The sequence below is a fragment of the Haemaphysalis longicornis genome, unplaced genomic scaffold, assembly GCF_048455015.1.
Source record: "Haemaphysalis longicornis isolate Haplotype H1 unplaced genomic scaffold, Haemaphysalis longicornis Haplotype H1 scaffold_5, whole genome shotgun sequence".
Taxonomy (NCBI): Eukaryota; Metazoa; Arthropoda; class Arachnida; order Ixodida; family Ixodidae; genus Haemaphysalis; species Haemaphysalis longicornis.
In genome coordinates, this window is record NW_027526385.1 from 144,288,764 (window position 1) to 144,305,694 (window position 16,931).

Genomic DNA, 16,931 nt, shown 5'->3' on the forward strand with positions numbered 1-16,931 from the left:
AGGTCGGAGGCAGTGAGACAAGCGCGACGCAAAAAAAAGTTAAGCAGAGGCATTTGACAACCCATACTGGCAAACTCACTCTGGAGAGACTCGGCGTTCTGCGAAAACCAGCAGGCATGCAAGGGTTTCTCGGTTGTCGCCGCGAAGCACTCGATCACGAGTGCCCTGTATTTCCTTGGCAGCTTTTACTGCAACGGCGAAATTAAGGGTAATAACAAGAGCCTCCCTGTTAAAACTCAGCTTCAAATATGAGTAAAGTCAGCTAAATGACAATTAGGTGACCTATTAATTGCGCGCTGAAAATTGCCCACCCTCTGTGCCCGTCGCGGTGCAACAATTGCCACAACGTTATGAGAGCGCTACTTCCCCAGATGGCCTTAAAGCACATTCGTTAGTAATTCTGTGTGTAGACAGCATTTCGGCATTATTAATGAAACGTTGTCGGAGGACAAGAGAAAGTAGGACTTCAGAAAACATCGGAGCGATGCTTATGTGATAAACGCAGTGATGCCCATTGTATCGAGGCCATCGAGAGTCACAAAAAAACGCAGGCTGAGACAACATTAACGACAGTGGTTTGTTCAGATGAGATTCGCAGATTTACGTTTTTTCTGGTGCGTGGCTCGCCGGCCGTTTAGGGGCCTTGAGCTGCTCACGATAGGCAGATTCCCATGATGATAACCCATGCGCTTGTAGCTGATGATAAGGTGCCTTATTGTTACCATACAAAAACGTTTGATTGGCCGGAAAATATTTTTTGGCGGAAAGGTCAAGACTTTCGGACAGTATCTGTAGATATCTCTCGGAAAACAAATACATCTCGTTACCTATTTTTCCGTATAATAGTTTTTTCGTGTCTACTACATCCACCGTTGCACCCAATGCCATGCAACGCATTGTCTAACCACGCCAGTCAATTTGCACGCAACGGAGCGACGAAAGATCTCCAAGCCTTATGTTAGGCCTAACATCTAGCCGCCGTAAAACCCGAGTAGTGCAGTTCAGAGCATACGTGCTCGAGTTCGCATGCGTATTACTAGTTGCCACAAATTTGGACGGCCGGCTACCGCATTCCAGGAAGTGCTGTGGAAGGGTGTACCCTGGGTGTGCACACGCGTTTAAAGTAAAAGTATATGCTCCTTCGAAGCTATGTAAAGCGTAGCATTCGTTTAGATATCGGCCTAGTGCACACGCCGATCGGAGAAACACTAGTTTGGAAGGTGTCTATTCAACCACGCTGTCTGGAGCTGACCACCCTAATTCAGAAATATAGTCTCAAGCTGAAATAATAACTCTTTGGTACAACAACGAAGGACGCTCGCACTGACGCTTGAGACTTGAAGGTAGGGAAGCTGTACAAAATGTTCGTGATCATTACGACAATTTAGTGCCAAGATTGCCGCCGCTTTGCTATTCTTCAATGTCGCAATAACTTTTGCTCTTGGTGTAACACTTGGTATAACAACCACTTATTATAACAGCCTCCTTCCTTTATTTCTTCCCAATTAGTATCCATTGGGCATCCCCGTGGAGCGGCGTACACTGGAACGTGTATTTTTTCTTCTCATCACGCGTAAGCAGGATTACGGGGACCGCTGGAGTTTTTTGGCCAATATTGTCCAATTTTTTGGGGGGGGTATGCTTGGCTTGACAAATGTGCGCCGTGCACGCTGTGCCGCAACCGTGGAGTACGCACACCGGAGCGCTCGCCATTCTTTTCATTTTTTTAACTCCAAGCTACTCGACGCAATGTTATCCAATCTCTCTAAGTGGGTGTGCTTGGGTTGATAAACGTGCGGTGCGGACAGAGGGCGGTCGTTGCACGGCTTACAGACAAGAACTCTCTGCAACTTCTAGGTGTTGTTAAGTGCTGGGTCACCTCGAGGCCAGCGCTCAATTGCGCGCGCTGGACAATTTGTTTGTATTTTAACTGTGGACACGAAAAATTTCGATTTGTGAACAGGTTTGTTGTTAAAATACATAACCTCAAAAATAACACAAACAGTTGCAGGAGCTCAAGCTCTAAATGTAAACATTGAAAGCCCCGGTAATCCACTGAGACCAAAATTATTCGCTTGTCGACGAAATTATTTAAAAATCGAGCCAATCTTGCAAGGAAACCACAAAATGGGCAGTGATGCAAAGACGTATCAAAATATATACCGCTTTGATACCACGATCCACATAGACATCACTAAGGAAGTGAGACCGGCGTATGGCGGTTTTATAAGAGAATGACCTTCCTGGTACGCTCCAACTCAATCCTGTAACGCCAGGCTCTTTCAAAAAGGAAACCGTGTGATGTATTTTGCAAAAAAATGTTAGGAGCACAACATTCCCTCGGGAATGAAGTAACAGCTCTATAGTAACTGCAGACCCAAACCGTCAGGAGCCCACGCATCTCCAATGACAGCGATGGCACACGCCATTACTCCATATATCAGGATGTAACCATGAGCAATCAATCAATCAATTAGAGTGCCTATGTGTTAGATGCACCACTGGCCAGTGTGAAGAATAGTTGAGGGCAAGTACCGTAAATCTAGCCCGTACCCCCTCCATTCTGCGGTATGGCCTACCGCGTCTTTAATACTCGGTTACTGATATACGGTGTATTGTGGCCTATAGATGATATGTGAACGTTGTGGTGGAGTGTTCCAAATTAAAGGCTATTATGAGAACTGTGAATACGAGATTCCGTGTCCGGTCGCGACACGGAATCTGCGACCGGATTTCTTCTCCGGTCGCGGCGGGCAGCCCCAGCTGCCCACCTGCTTTGCCGTCGTCTTTTTCTGTCCTTCTTTGAGCACGTGGTATCTCCTGCCATACTCTTTGCCGCTGCAAACTCAACATCCTTTCGTGACCGACCAGTAGGCGTCCGCCTCCAAGGGGTTTAAGTGCTGTGCAGCACGTATGACCTGCTTGCCGCTTCGGGATGTGATGGTTAAATATCTTTCGATGCCATCTCTGCCTTCGAGAGCCTCAAGCATACTGCTGAGCTTCCATTGAAGTGCTGGAACACTGCCGTCCTTGACAATTACTGATTAGGTGGTGGTGGTGGTGGTGGCCCATCAAGTGACTCATACCCACTCAGGGGGATTGGCCAAGAAGGTTTTTTTCATTAAAAAGAACCAGACAGGCAAAAAGTGCAGTCCAAGAAAGAATTTAGTACATAGGTTGAAGACAGAAATAGAAAAAGAAAGAGGGACGAGAGAACCTGATCAGAATAGTTTTAGCAAGGCAGACGAGCCGTCTCTGAAATGAAGGAATGGATGGCGTGACAGACACCCCCATGACAGTGGCCTAGCTTCGTGCCTCCAAAAGACAAAAGCACTGGCAATGTGAGTGGCATAGCCAACACGCAGCCCCCGCTGCCCGCCCGCTTCTTCGTCGTCTTCTGCCCTTGTTTGAGCCTGCCATATTTACCGCCATGTGCTTTAGGACGGTAAATTCAAAGTCTTCCCTGGTCATGAATGACAACAATCTATCATCTCCGTCGACTGGAACGTAGTATCTCACATTTTTATATTGTATTCCCACGAAACGGTATCCACAATAAAATGGTAGTTGACTGATTGGGCTTTGAATAAACAAAACAAGGGGATTCTTTTTCTTTTTGCATATGGTGAGGAGGTGGAATCGTCATTGTCATTATCACCACCATCATTATCGTCTTCTTCTTTACCGAACTTTTTTCTACAGCTGGGTGAATATTTATGCGACTAGTCTTTAGCCGTTCCTCCCATGTTTCCTTGCGTTCCTTTCGGCTCCCACTAAAAGGTGGTATTACAAAACAACAAAATAACTTCTCCATGACAAGTTGAGTTCAGTTCACTTTTTATTCACTTTTTATTATTGCATTCTGCGAGTTCGCGACCATTTTTAGTTCATCGGCGAATCAAGCAAATGCTTCTTCTTGCACTCCCTGATGTGGGATGCACCTACCCGCCCAGCTCCCACGCACATAGATTCAAAATTTGTGACATTGGTGTCTGCACGCGGCGTTGTCGCAGACGTTTCACCATATTTTAGAGAGTAAAGCTGCTGGTTTTTAAATGAATAGGAAATTGATTGATTGATTGCGGGTTTAGGCACCGACTCTAAACAGGCGATGAGGTGCGCAGCAGTGGAGGACAGCGAAATAATCTTGATCTTTCGGGAATGTCCAACTTGTGCCAAAATCTCAAACACACGGATAGTTTCGATTTTCGGGTTCATAGCTTGAATAAGAGTAATCAGAACGCCGTAGAATGGACAACAACGAACAAACAAGACTTTGCATAATTATCACATCTTTTAGGGTTCCGGCTACGATTTCGTAGCAGTAGTACGGCCGTAAAACAAGACAATCTTGTCAGGGTTTACGAAAAACCTTACCTGGAACAACAATATACAAAACATCAATAAATTTGTACTCCTTACGCTAGCTATTGAAACAGCAATTTAAGAAGTGTTTGCTTGTTTCCACACCTTGTATTTAAACAGTACTAACGTTCTCAAACAATAAAAACAAAAAACAAACTGAACACAACTAAAGTGATACGTGAATAATTGTTATAAACGCCATACTGCACTCGACCCAACCACCAGTCTCGCGCATGTTGGACATTTTTACCAAGTCTGCTGTTTTCTCGAAAGTAAGTCTCAAACAGGGTTTAACGTTTTTAAAAGGGTTAATTTCGTTTCGCTCTACCTTTTCAACGGCCTGCAATAGTGAAACATGCACAGGCACTTTTAATACTGCATAAGCCACTCATGCATTTCTTTTTTGTGAGCACTGCATGGTAAAGTTATTGCGTATTTCTCCGGAACAGCACCAATAGTTTTGTCGTATACATCTCCGTCACAAGCATGTTTTGCAAAATGCTTTTCGGTACATTTGAATAAATTGAAAGATGCATAATAGAGAGCGTCAGCCAACACTTTCTTTTGCAATTAGCTGTGTCACCTCCAGGGACATTTACAAGGCCCGTTTCCCATTGAGCTCCTTGGCTCCTTCCCCCTCTAGCTCCAGAAGAAAACCCCAGGCCACAGGCAAAAGCAGCCAGGGGACGCAAGCCGTCCTTCATCGGCACCAGCCGAGCTTCGCGCGGAGCTGAGCGGTCGAGTGATGCCAGCGAACGGGAATCGATGGCATGGAGTCAACGACATGCCAGTCGACCACTGAAGGCGCGGGTGAGTGGGATGTCTTGCGCTTCGTTGTGGCGGTGTAGGCTGAGTCCTAGAGTGTATGGTAGTCACGCGGAGCTTGCTTGCGAACATGGCGGAAGGAGACGTAAAGGGTCAGACACATGAGGCGCCACCTCAAGGAGGAACGGCGGAAGGAGGTGTTGCCCAAAGGCATTCTGTGGAAATATTTCTTAGACGACTCGAGTCAGAGTTTCCAACCCTGGATCTCCAAGCAGAGGAGCGGGAAAGAAACGAAGCCGGCGAAGCGGAGAAAAGAGCGCGCGAAGCGAAGGAGCGACAGGGAAGAGAACTACGTGAATCAAATGGGCGCCTACAAAAACTGATGCTCGAATCTGAGGAGCGGTTGCGAAGGTTTGAGTAAAAGCTGGAGCGCAAACAACAAAGCACCTCAGGTTCGGACTCTGGCAGGTAGAAACAATCGGGCATAGACCGAGCCAGTTGTATTGCGACAGCCAAGATAAACGGTGCCAGCCAATGTTTTGAAGCGGAATTTTGCGACGACAAAGTAAGGAGCCGTGACTCCCTAAACGACGCTACATTTACGCCTTCGTCGAACACGTGCAAATGGAAGTGAGCATGCGGAGCGTCGAGGCCAACGCGTCCGGTGAAATCAGAGTTGAAGTGTACCCCCCTTGCTCCAGCGGAATTTGGGCAAATTGCCTTAGCTCTAGAAAATGAGATAGAAAAGGCCGATTCCACTCGGCTGAGTACAATCCCAATTTCAGCGTGTGGACCGGAGGCGAAGGCAGGTGTCGTGCCGAAAAGCCTTAGGACGAGCAGCTTCCTAAATCCCATTTACAATTCCCAGGCGAGAGTGAGCTCCGATCTAAGTATTCAAGCACCCATTCAAGAAGCTGAGGTTGGCTGGTGTAGAGTGAGAGCAGACAAGAGGGAGGAGAGAGGAGGAATCGAGAAAACCTGGGACGGGATGACGCGTAAATGAGACCGAGTCCAAAATAATACTGAAGGGAAGGAGCTGAGAACATTTGGAGGGGGTATAAAGATACGGAGATATCGTGTGGGTTAGGTAGTCTTGAAGGTGAGATCGTACCCGAGATGGCTGATTGAGAAAAACAAAGCGCGTGCTTGGAGACTGCGAAACAAAGAATTAGGTCTCCCGAGGAGGTTGTGAAACAGAGAGGAAAATCTTGTCAGGAGTCAGATACAGTGGAAAAAATCTTGTCAGGAGGCAGATACAGTGGAAACCGAGGAACGAGACGCAATCAGCGATCTCGCAAAACCGAAGTTTGAGACAGAGCTTCGTAGCTCTAGTGTTCGCTGCAGTCTTCACCGAGAGTGGGTAGGGAGCCGCGACGGAAGGATTGACGCGCTAACTCCTGCGACAAAGCACGGTGTAGCGTGTCTGAGAGCTGAGTTACACCGGGTTGAGTGCGTGTTGGGACAACCGAAAAACTCCCTTTGTCAGGCCGCTGCTCGGAATGCCCATAGCGTGCACGAGCGATTTTCGCTGGTTACAGGCACTTTTCAGGTTGTTGCTCCGGGGCCCCCGGTACGTAAGGAGAAGGATAATCCCGAGAAACACCAACCATGCGCTCACGCTGCCAGCATGAAACATTGCCTAACGTTGGGGCACTCGAGAGGCATATTCACTGGGTTTTTGCAACAGACATCGACTTAGCGTCCCACTAAACTGCTCCGTCTTTCCCGAAGTCGTGTGCGCCTGATGGGGCTAAATTTTCGAGACTCGTATTGACATTGCAACGTTACACGGTCCGGAACATCTGCAGAGGGTGCTGGAATGACGCGAATGCACTGCCCTGTTTTAAACTATCGCCAGGGGAGGCTAGCATGGGATCAGCTCCAAGCCTTATCACCACCACGACGTATGTGAACGTTCCCATTCAACCGTCGTTTCACTACGGTGGTGCGTGTGTGTGCGGTGTTTGTGCGGGACATGATGCATTGGTTGCTAGATCTGTGGACCGAACTGAACTTTCTGTGCACCTCAAGTGAGCTGAAGCACAGCTGAACCTTCTCGAAGGAACGTTATTATGCTACGCCGTCAAGGAGAATATTTGCGCGCGTGCGCATAGGGACAATGCAAACTTTCGTAACGTTTTCTTTTGTTGGCTGCAAAATTTTCCGTGTTCATATTCAGTCCTTGTTCTTTTTGTTGAGTGCCGGAATGATTGTGTGTGTTCGCCGTTATAGAGAGCATCAGTGCTGTATGTTGAGTTGCCTTATTTTTGCGGCGTTTACGAGCCCCGGGGACACGACAAAATTGCTTTCTCACACGCATTTAGTGTTTTTGGCGTTTTTGTTTTTTTTTGTTTCCTAAAGTATTCCGTCCCTTTTGAACGGCTTGTGAATAGGTTATGTTTGCAGTTTAGGTGAGAGAGAGTCCGGAATTATTTAACGGCAGAAATGGTAGGGGGCTCATTTGTGGTTATACCTATATGCGCCCAGGTGTTGTTTTGCTTTTATTGCTGAAGGGTAGATGAAGCAAGTGGCCCTTTTAAATTGTTTTCGGATTGACTGAACCAAGAGGTTCAGTAACCCTCTTAAAGGAAGGTGTTGTAAGGCCCACTCATGAGGTCAGTGGCCAGGCGCCCCATCCTCGCGTGTAGAACGATAGATCTCGACCTGTCCGTATAGCGGCACAGCACTGCAGACGTTACGCTGTAATCGTCGACAATTCGCTCCCTACCGCGCGCTCCGGAGACGGCCTGTCTGGTTGGAGGAATGTCAGGGGAAAAATCCTCTTTAAGAATGCCGACGGCCCCTCCAAGTTCCGAGAATTGACGTAGGGGACAACGAAAGTGTAATTATCGTCATCCGACCAAACGGCATCTCGGAGGCTTTTCCGCGAGACCCAAATGTTACGTCGCAACGGCTGCTTTTCGGTAGCGGCCTCTTTTAAATGCAGAGCATTTCTTTAACTCACGATGTTATGCGTCCGTAACTCAGCGTCCGCAGCCAGCCAGCACGTGCGCCCCTCCCCCGCTACTCCTCGCTCTCAACAACAGGTGCGGGCGCGCATGCGCGTGCTCCGGCGCTGAAAGAGGCGTTGCAGCAGCAGGTGCTACCTCCTCTCCCTCTACAGCGCGCGCTACGAATATACTCGTTACCCGAGCGAAGGATCCGCGGCCCCACGTTGACGTTTGGCCGCAGCTTCTCGTGCACTGCCGACGCCGTCTCGCCGCCGTGTCTTCTGCCGCCGTCGATGAAGAGGATGGCACGATGTCTTGAACTGGTACTGCAACGCTGACGTTGGCTCGCGTCGCGGTACTGGTTGAAGGTGTTGCTTCCATCGCTTATGAACTTCGACGATGGCGCACAGCCCTCCAGAGATGTATAATAAGAAAGAAAAGAAAAGAAAGAAAAGAATAATAATAAAGATCGAACCGATTGCCCCGCAGAGAGGGTGGGGTGCAAACGATGGCAATAAATAACACGATACGTACTTACATCTCTCTCTCTCTCTCTCTCTCTCTCTCTCTCTTTCTCGTGTCTCGCAACCCAACTACCCAACCCCTACGGCAACAACAACTACAACTACCACCGCCAACTAACACAACCTAAGCCACGTGACCACCCCAATGCTCTGCATTTACTCGTGTCCCTCGCGCGGGGGCATGCGACGGAGGTTTTTTTACGCCAACCTCTCGGAGGCACGTGTGCTCGGCGCCGCGTGCTTGCTCACCCGCGTGCAGGCGCTTGAGCCGAAGGTTGTGGCGCTTCATTGAATATTCGGTAAATCGCTCAGTGACTGCTCTGTACGTGAATTTGGCCCCTCTTACGCGCGTATGAAAGCTAGTGGGGCGTGTCCCAGAGAGAGTAATACCGAAGTGTCATCAGGCCGAACCAGACCGCCAAATATCGGTTTTGTCTGAACTCCCAGCTAGGCAGTTCCCGGCGAGGCGATAGTCTCATCCGTTGAAGCTAGGCTGGGATTTGTTAGCCCCCTAACCGAGAGGTAGACTTTATAATCGCGTCGGACGTTAAGGGTACAGCTATGTACCGGGCAACTGGACGGGTCCTGCAGCGGCAACAGAGTCCTGGTCGTCGTCGTCATCGCTCGAGCGGTATGCGTACGCTCCGAGCATGCGATAGGTAGACAGAGTTGGGACTCTCGAGTGACTTGTACGCACTTAGAGCTAGCGTCTAACTAAAGTTAGAAGTTTTTCCTTTTTATTACTCATGTACCCAGTTACTCTAATGTCAATAGTTGTATATCAACTCTTAGTTTCCCTTCATCAAATACGAACGCCTCGACTTCGTCAATTCGACGGCCACAACACCATCGCCCAGGGAGCCTCCTGCCAAATCAACCGGAACCCGGGCGATTGGGTTTCTGATCGCCACCGTACTTCGGGGATACGGACATCAACAATCTTTATTCCATCTTTTTTTTGGCAAGCACTCGAATACTCATCTGCAGCCATTATTCGTGTGAAGGAAAACCTAAACATTTGCGAACTCTTCGGAGAGGCAAACACCGAGGACGACATCCTTATAATTTACCTAAACAATCTTGTGAAGCAAGCAATGCATTCATTACCGCAAATATTCAAATGTACCCTGCGTATTCGACGAGGAGGATACAGTCCACCTGGTGCTAGCGTGATAAGGGTGGTAGTAAAATATGAGGAAGTGAGTATCAAAACGAGTGACACGACGAATTTTGAAAAACCGGGTATTCTTAAGCTCTTCATCGACGTGATTTTCTTTATGGAAACCCACCTAATGTCGCTGCTTGCATAAACAGTCGGTGCAGCTTTTTTAGAATATTTCCTCCGTTCCTCGCAAAACCTTTGCAAGCAACTGTGCACGTGCGGGAATACGCTGTTATTCAGGGATTCTTTTCTTGTGGCTTTTACGCTTTATTCTACGTATTGGTTTTCCTACCTGTGCATTTTCCCCATTCCGGTGCCGCGGAGTGTGATCATGGGACCGAAATAATCCCAAATCATTAGGCACAAAAAAAAAGGTTTTTTGCAAGGCCGCAAAAGAGAGTTCTTTTCTATTTTTGTTTGCCCTTGTGAGCTTCTGTTTCGCCCGCCGAAGTCAGTACTTGATAAAGAAGAATGTTAGTAGAAGAATGCCTGCTTGTCTGTGGTTGGTCAACAAAGAATTTGAGGACAATGATAGCTTCTGGTGTTGAAGTGGGCTAGTACGGCTTTTTTAGAAGCGGGGCACCCCCGTGGTCCTATTACTGCCACGCGACTGCTCTTTTTCGCTTTCATACCAGATTTAACATACCAAATAGCTGCTGTGTCTGGTCAACAGCAGCTCTGCTCATAGGTTAGTCGTCGTGTGCATGCCTTGTTGCTTTTTTTAATTTTTTACAACCCCCATCAACTGTTCTTAACAATAAGTATTGAAACACTTTCTGGAACGTCAGGCTTCTGAGAACACTTCCGTGAAAAATAAAATGCATTGAAAACTCGATTTGGGGCGCACTAGTGAACGCAGTTGTTAAAGCAACATACGACACGATGTAACGCTCGGGAACATGCCGCAAGAGCTGCCGTAGTGTAAAAACAGTGAATATAAGTTGACAAGGAGAAGCTTGAACTTTCCCTCTTGTTGGATGTTTGCATCGGGTTTCTGTATCGCTGAAAAATTTTCGAAAAAAAAATATTCCTGTATATACGAAGGTTTGGTAACGGTAAAGAAGCAGTGTGTCTACATTTATTTTATGCGGGCGGCTGTGACCCAGGATTTGTTGCGGTTTTAAATATCTATTTCAACGTTGCCAATGAGGTATTCTGTTCAACCGGTATTACCGGAGACGTTAAAAATCCCTTTGCGGGCAACGGCGGTTATTTGGCACCGAAGTTGCTGGCACGTACATTGAAATATTTTTTTATAATTCTTTCGAAATACGTTGTGTAGTTGGAACCGAGTGGCATATGACGTCCCGTTTGAGCGCTCTGGCGGAAGGGTTGTTGTGCGGTTTGGGTTCACGGTTATTTTGGTGGCCTAAAAATCTTGAGTGCGGGTTGAAACTTGTAAAGGCGTTTTAGTTATAGACGTAAAAACTGACACTTTAAGCCCTTAAACTATTAGGCATAATAAGCCTACTATTAGGCCTATTAAGCATACTAAACTATTAACTATTAAGCCTATTAAGCCTTTAAACTTTAAATTATTCGGGTTTAAAGTACGAACCACACCAGACCACGCATAGCAGGCGTGTACCAGCTTGTGGACGTGTCTGAGAGCCGCAAAAGTAACATTAGGTCAATCCCCGCTTAAAGAGTTTATTGTTTGAACGCTTTTTAAAGTTACAGCGGCCACTAAATTTCGCATTTTGGGAGACGTAACGTGTACGTGGTATTTGAGAATTTTTGAATGCAAGAGAGCGCATATTTAGGGTTTTCGTGATTTGTATCGATGAGGACTGTGTTTGCACACCTGACATTATTTTCATGTGTAGAAACCTACTACTCCTCTGTATATAAACTCTGATGCAAACAGAACTTGCCCCTTACTTTTCCGCAAGTGTTGCTACTACAGTACCAATAATTGTCAATGATATGAGGAATTGTTTTTCAGAATAAGCCAAATCCACCTAAGCCGACTTTGAGAAAAAAATCATAACTTTCTTACCGGACATAAACGAAGCGCTGTCATAGCCCTTATATGATATGTTTTGCATGCCACCTAGAAAAAGCATATGGCCACAAGGAATACAAAGCTATGCCTTCAATTTGAGCAATATTAGGATGACAAGTGCGGATTCCGATCGTATTAAAATAAAAGCTTTATGTTGACGCGGAATTACTATGAGAACTTTATTTAGAGTGACTTTCAAAATAGGCACGATGAAGTTTTCCCGGAAAAATGCATTAAACATATATGCAAAAGTGCTTCAACAAAAGTAAAACTATACATGAAGAGCTGGTGGTTCATCTTGGCAACCTTAGCATGTCTTTTCCAATTCTTCCGTAGGGCACTATACTTGGGTATGCCTGAAGGCAGTCACAAAGTAAGGGAGCTTTTCATTTTGCCTTAAATAACCGGACGGAAAAGCTCGTAGTCACAGCAAAAAGCTCTTGCTAGTCGAGAATGACCAAGCTTCGACACATTGCTTCCAGCAGAAGCGAGCACGATTTTGCAAGAAAGTCTCCGCACCCGAGGGAATTGAAGTTCATTTGCACCCCATGAGAGTCAAGACACACGGCCGAGGAGCTCCCGTGTGCGCCAAAGAAGCCGTGCAATCAAAAGGTACCGGTTTTTCAAGATAGTGTTGCGGGACGCATCATGCGACACCCTCGCCAATGGCAAATCAAAAATCCCTTGGATAAGCCAAACCGACTAGGTACCCAAAGGAGTCCAATAAATGCGTCAGAAGAAGGTGAGAATGAAGTTACATGTGAGCAAACCAGATTGCTAAGGTTGGCTTGACTAGAAAGGGCAGGCAAAAGTAATACGGACTCATTTTAAAACAAGTTTTCGTAAAATGTTTGGAATGTGTGTATACAGCTCAAACATTTACCTTGTCATAAGGTGTTCTATTTAGGCGAATATTTTGAATGCTGGGAAGCTAACAAAAAAAGGTGAAATCTCGGTTTTCGTGAAAATTTTTAATCGAAAACTATTTGTTTGTTTCGGTTTTTTCAGTACATTTGTATTAGCGTTATCTGATAGATGGTTCGTTTTGTGAAACACGCGATTTATGTTGTAGTGACTGTGGTGGGTTCTCAAGACGCTGTATTCTTGTTTTTGTATGTCTACTTATCCGATTCATTGGTAGTGGTGATACGTATTGCCGTGCGTGTAAACTGACGGGAGATTCCACTGTGACCACCGACACACTTTTCACTGCAAGTAGTTCTTCCAAAACACACTTCTTTTGATGGGGGCACTTGTGAGAAGGCGCTTTTAGCGGACCGAAAGAAGTGAAGAAGACGAAGTGCATGCCGATTTGGAGGAGGAGCTTGTGGGGAAGAAAAGGGGGGAGGAGGAATCGGAAGCCCAGTGGAAAGTGGAAGGCCGACGGTGACCGGTTAGCTGAGTTTTCTGCTTGGCGCGAACGCTCAGAAGTCTCAACGCCAAACCGCGTATTCCTCCGCACCTTCTATACTCGCTAATCCTCGCAGCGTCCGCAAGGCAACTCTCTTCATGGACCCGTGAGCACACAGGTAAAGAGCGCCATGACATCGTCAACAACCAGGGCACGGGGCCAACTCACCTCCAGCTCATCGACATCATTTACTCCTCGCACGTGAGCCTAAAGTGTTTTGTGCGTATTAGTGTTTTCTGATAGGGCCTTATCATCTAGATTAGGTTTCATATCTAGTTGTATATTTTGTGCTTATTTGTCCCGTCGGTGTACTTTGTCCTTGTCCGAAACCTACAGCCTCGTCCTTCTCCGCCGCGTCAGATTAACACCTACTTTGTTTGAAAAATAACCTTCTTAACACCTAACTCCTGATGGCGTAGACCGCGAATAAAAATATAAACAACCGCTCTGCCGTCCTTTCGATGTAATCATACCAATAACTTTTTATGTAATATTTAATTTTCAAGATGTAACGCCCACGCACTTCGGTTCTGTGTTAGTGTTTCTCGCAATAAGTGCGAAGAGGCACGTCATATCCTTTTCTTCAGGAATACTTTAGGTCCGAGTCTCTAAAGAGGTTGATTAACTCTCGCTTGTTTATACTATATCCTCATCCGTCACTACTCTCACAGGAGACAGGAAATCGTTCATATGCGTACATAATAAACGTTGGTTTGGAAGCAGAGAATGCGCGCGTACCTCGGATAAGCCGTATGTTATAATTTTCCGCGGAAGAAATAACAATCTGTACAATTCGGCAAAATACAGCAAGAGGTACGACATAGAATATGACAAAGTACAAAATTAAAAAACGTAGTACATTGTTTTAGAGGAGTAATTTACTAGTACGAGAAAACACCTTTCCTACTAAAAACGCCTTCTTCCGATATGCACATTGAATAATGCATCCATGTAACACCAGTTTAAAAGAGCCATCAAGTTTACAGGTTTATGGTTCACCTACTCTGTCCCTCTTTCTGGCGACCGGACCACGCGACCGAAACATCAAATGTATCGCATTTTATATCTTTAGGTAGCCCGAGAAAGACAATCGTCTCTTCAAACATTCAAACCACGGTGAAGCTACGCGACTCAGTTGTCTGCGGTTATTAACTGTGCTGGGGAAAGCTATACATTGACCATCGTGCATCTTTTTTCTCGGATGTATAAAACTCCCAGGCTCTGTACTCACAAATTGTTCTCTTCAAACCGGGGGGAAGCATTCTAAATGACTTTTTATGCCGTACTGCGAATCTTAACGTTTTTGTGCAACGGTTGCCTTGCCTCTTCATATATCCAGAGAAATCACAGGCTACAACTGCTGGCGTAGAACTACTGCTATCTGTAGAAATACTACACATCAGATGTCGTATCAGAACCGCGAGTTTTCACGGAAAAAGCGCAATTTAAACTAGTGCAACCACTAGTCTAATTAAAACCACCAATATTGTAGTTTTCATAGAAGGAGACATATGATAGAAACAGACTAAGGGGAACGTAGGAGGAAAACGTATGGGAGGATGTAGAAATGGCATCACCTTTCAGCGTAAAATCGAGCAGATGCGTGGCCTATTCCTAATAGGATTTCCGAACTACGCGCAAAATTTGCGATGAAAGCCGCCGCCTGAGAAGATTAGTTAATTACCGCATAAATATGGCGGTCACGATTGGTCATCGTAAATGATTACTCCATCTAGCCAGTGCTTCCTAGCGACTAGGTTAGAGCTGCTGTGGTCCTGGCTTTAATCAAATTCCCTTGAACCTCATTTTTGTAAGCATTCTTTATTCTTCAGATGCGCAACAAACCCTCTCCGAATGATGTTTGTGAAACTCGGCTATATATTGAGTTTTCTTTTGTGTCTTTACGCACGTACACGATTTGGGATCATACTTAGCTGTTATTCTCAACGTTGATATGGACAGTAATAGGTGTATCTATAAAAACGGTGCGTAAACTCCCAGCAAAAGTGGTAGAAAGTTTCCTTAGGGAAATCAACTGCAACATTTAGATAACTTTGCTAAGTAGCTTATGTCGACCCTCGCTTTGAGCATAAGAAGCAACCTTCAATCTCAGCCGTGGGACGAGATAAATTTGCAAGGGGTAAAGTACTGGGTGTTGCCTCTGTTTTTATATTTCATGGGAAGTTTGCTCTCTGCTTGTTTTTCTACTTATCAGGTGAGAAAATATTACCATAGTCACGAGCCAAAATCATAAATAGGCTTCTGGTCGGCATAGCAGGAATTCCGTGAGGTGGGGGGTGGTAGCAGTTATGCAGCGTAAGTAATATAACGAAGTCCATGAGGTAGATTAGCAAGTCGCTAGGTAATGATGCAGGAAGCCGCCTTACAACGTACGCCATCTGTGGCCATAAGTGGCTTTGGGAATTATGCATTCGTTTCCTACTTGCACGGCACATTTTTTTTCGCCATCAACGCAAGTAGCTCGTCCATGATAGGACAAAAGACATGAAAAATATTTTTGTGCCCTGAAGGTTTTGAATCAAGAACTTATTTGACGCTAGTCGCGCGAGTTGCCTCAAACAATTGAAAATTAGAAAAATTATTTACAAATTACCGAAGCTAGAATATAATGCGAACCGTGAGAGACACGATGAGGCGAAATTAGATGCATGGTTGAGAGGGGTCTGTTATAAACAACGAAGCCGGGCAGGGTACGAATGACGTCTAAAAGCATTTCGGGCGGAGTAGCTCCATGTAGAAATAATATACAACTTCGGAGGTGCTGTTATCAATGCGCCTGTTTAACATACGGTTTTAAACTTTGCAGCATAACGATAAATAGCTGGACATCAGGCCTAATCACCGCAGACAGGAAGAAATATAAAGCGAAGTGTCAAATTAAAATACTTTTCACTTGTTAGAAGATAAAGGAAAACTACATATGTGTAGCATCCAAGTTGTCGATCAAATAATTTCTGAAAAAAGTGACAACTACGAAGTAAAAAATAAGTACTGAATATATGCGGACTCCGCTTAATATTTTCTGCAACATCACAAATGCAAGGACGCAAAGACAACAAGAACACATTCTCATTTTGCAGCCTTGTCACAATAGGCAATATTTCAGCATGAACATTCAAGTACAGCTTTTCTATAAAGAAATATACATTCTATAACCTCGGGTGGGCACATCGTGCGCGGGTAGACTATGGAAACATGATTTCAGAAAGACCGGAATCAGCATTGTCACTAAAACTCCTTACTGAGCTTTCAGCGCAACTCTGTGTACAGATCTTGGGTTCGCTTCTGTATAATTAGAAACTGTTAGCGGAAGTGTGAAACGAATCACAAACTCTGCTTTATGTGAGGGCTTTGGGTAGTGTTCGGAACTGCCGCTGTGCTCGTAAGAAGAATGCGGTTGCAGAGTAATTTAGGATAGCCTTCGTACAAACTGTATCCTTCGGCATGGTGGAAAAGGTCAGAATCGTAAGGTTTTGTGGATGTTTATTTTCTTCTTCTATGAAGAGAAGATATAAATAGGGTGTTTCGCTCAGCTGCAACGCCGACGGGAGAGTAGTAAACACACAATTAGAGAGCAATTATATATTTATCCTATTAGAAGATATGTTGGATACGCGAGGAAGGTGTTTGGTTTATGCCGTTTGTGGGGCTCAAAACTTCTGCTCTGCAGCCGGTCCCTTCTTACGGCTATTTTGTTATTCCGAGTTCTGTGTCATTGTCAAAATAG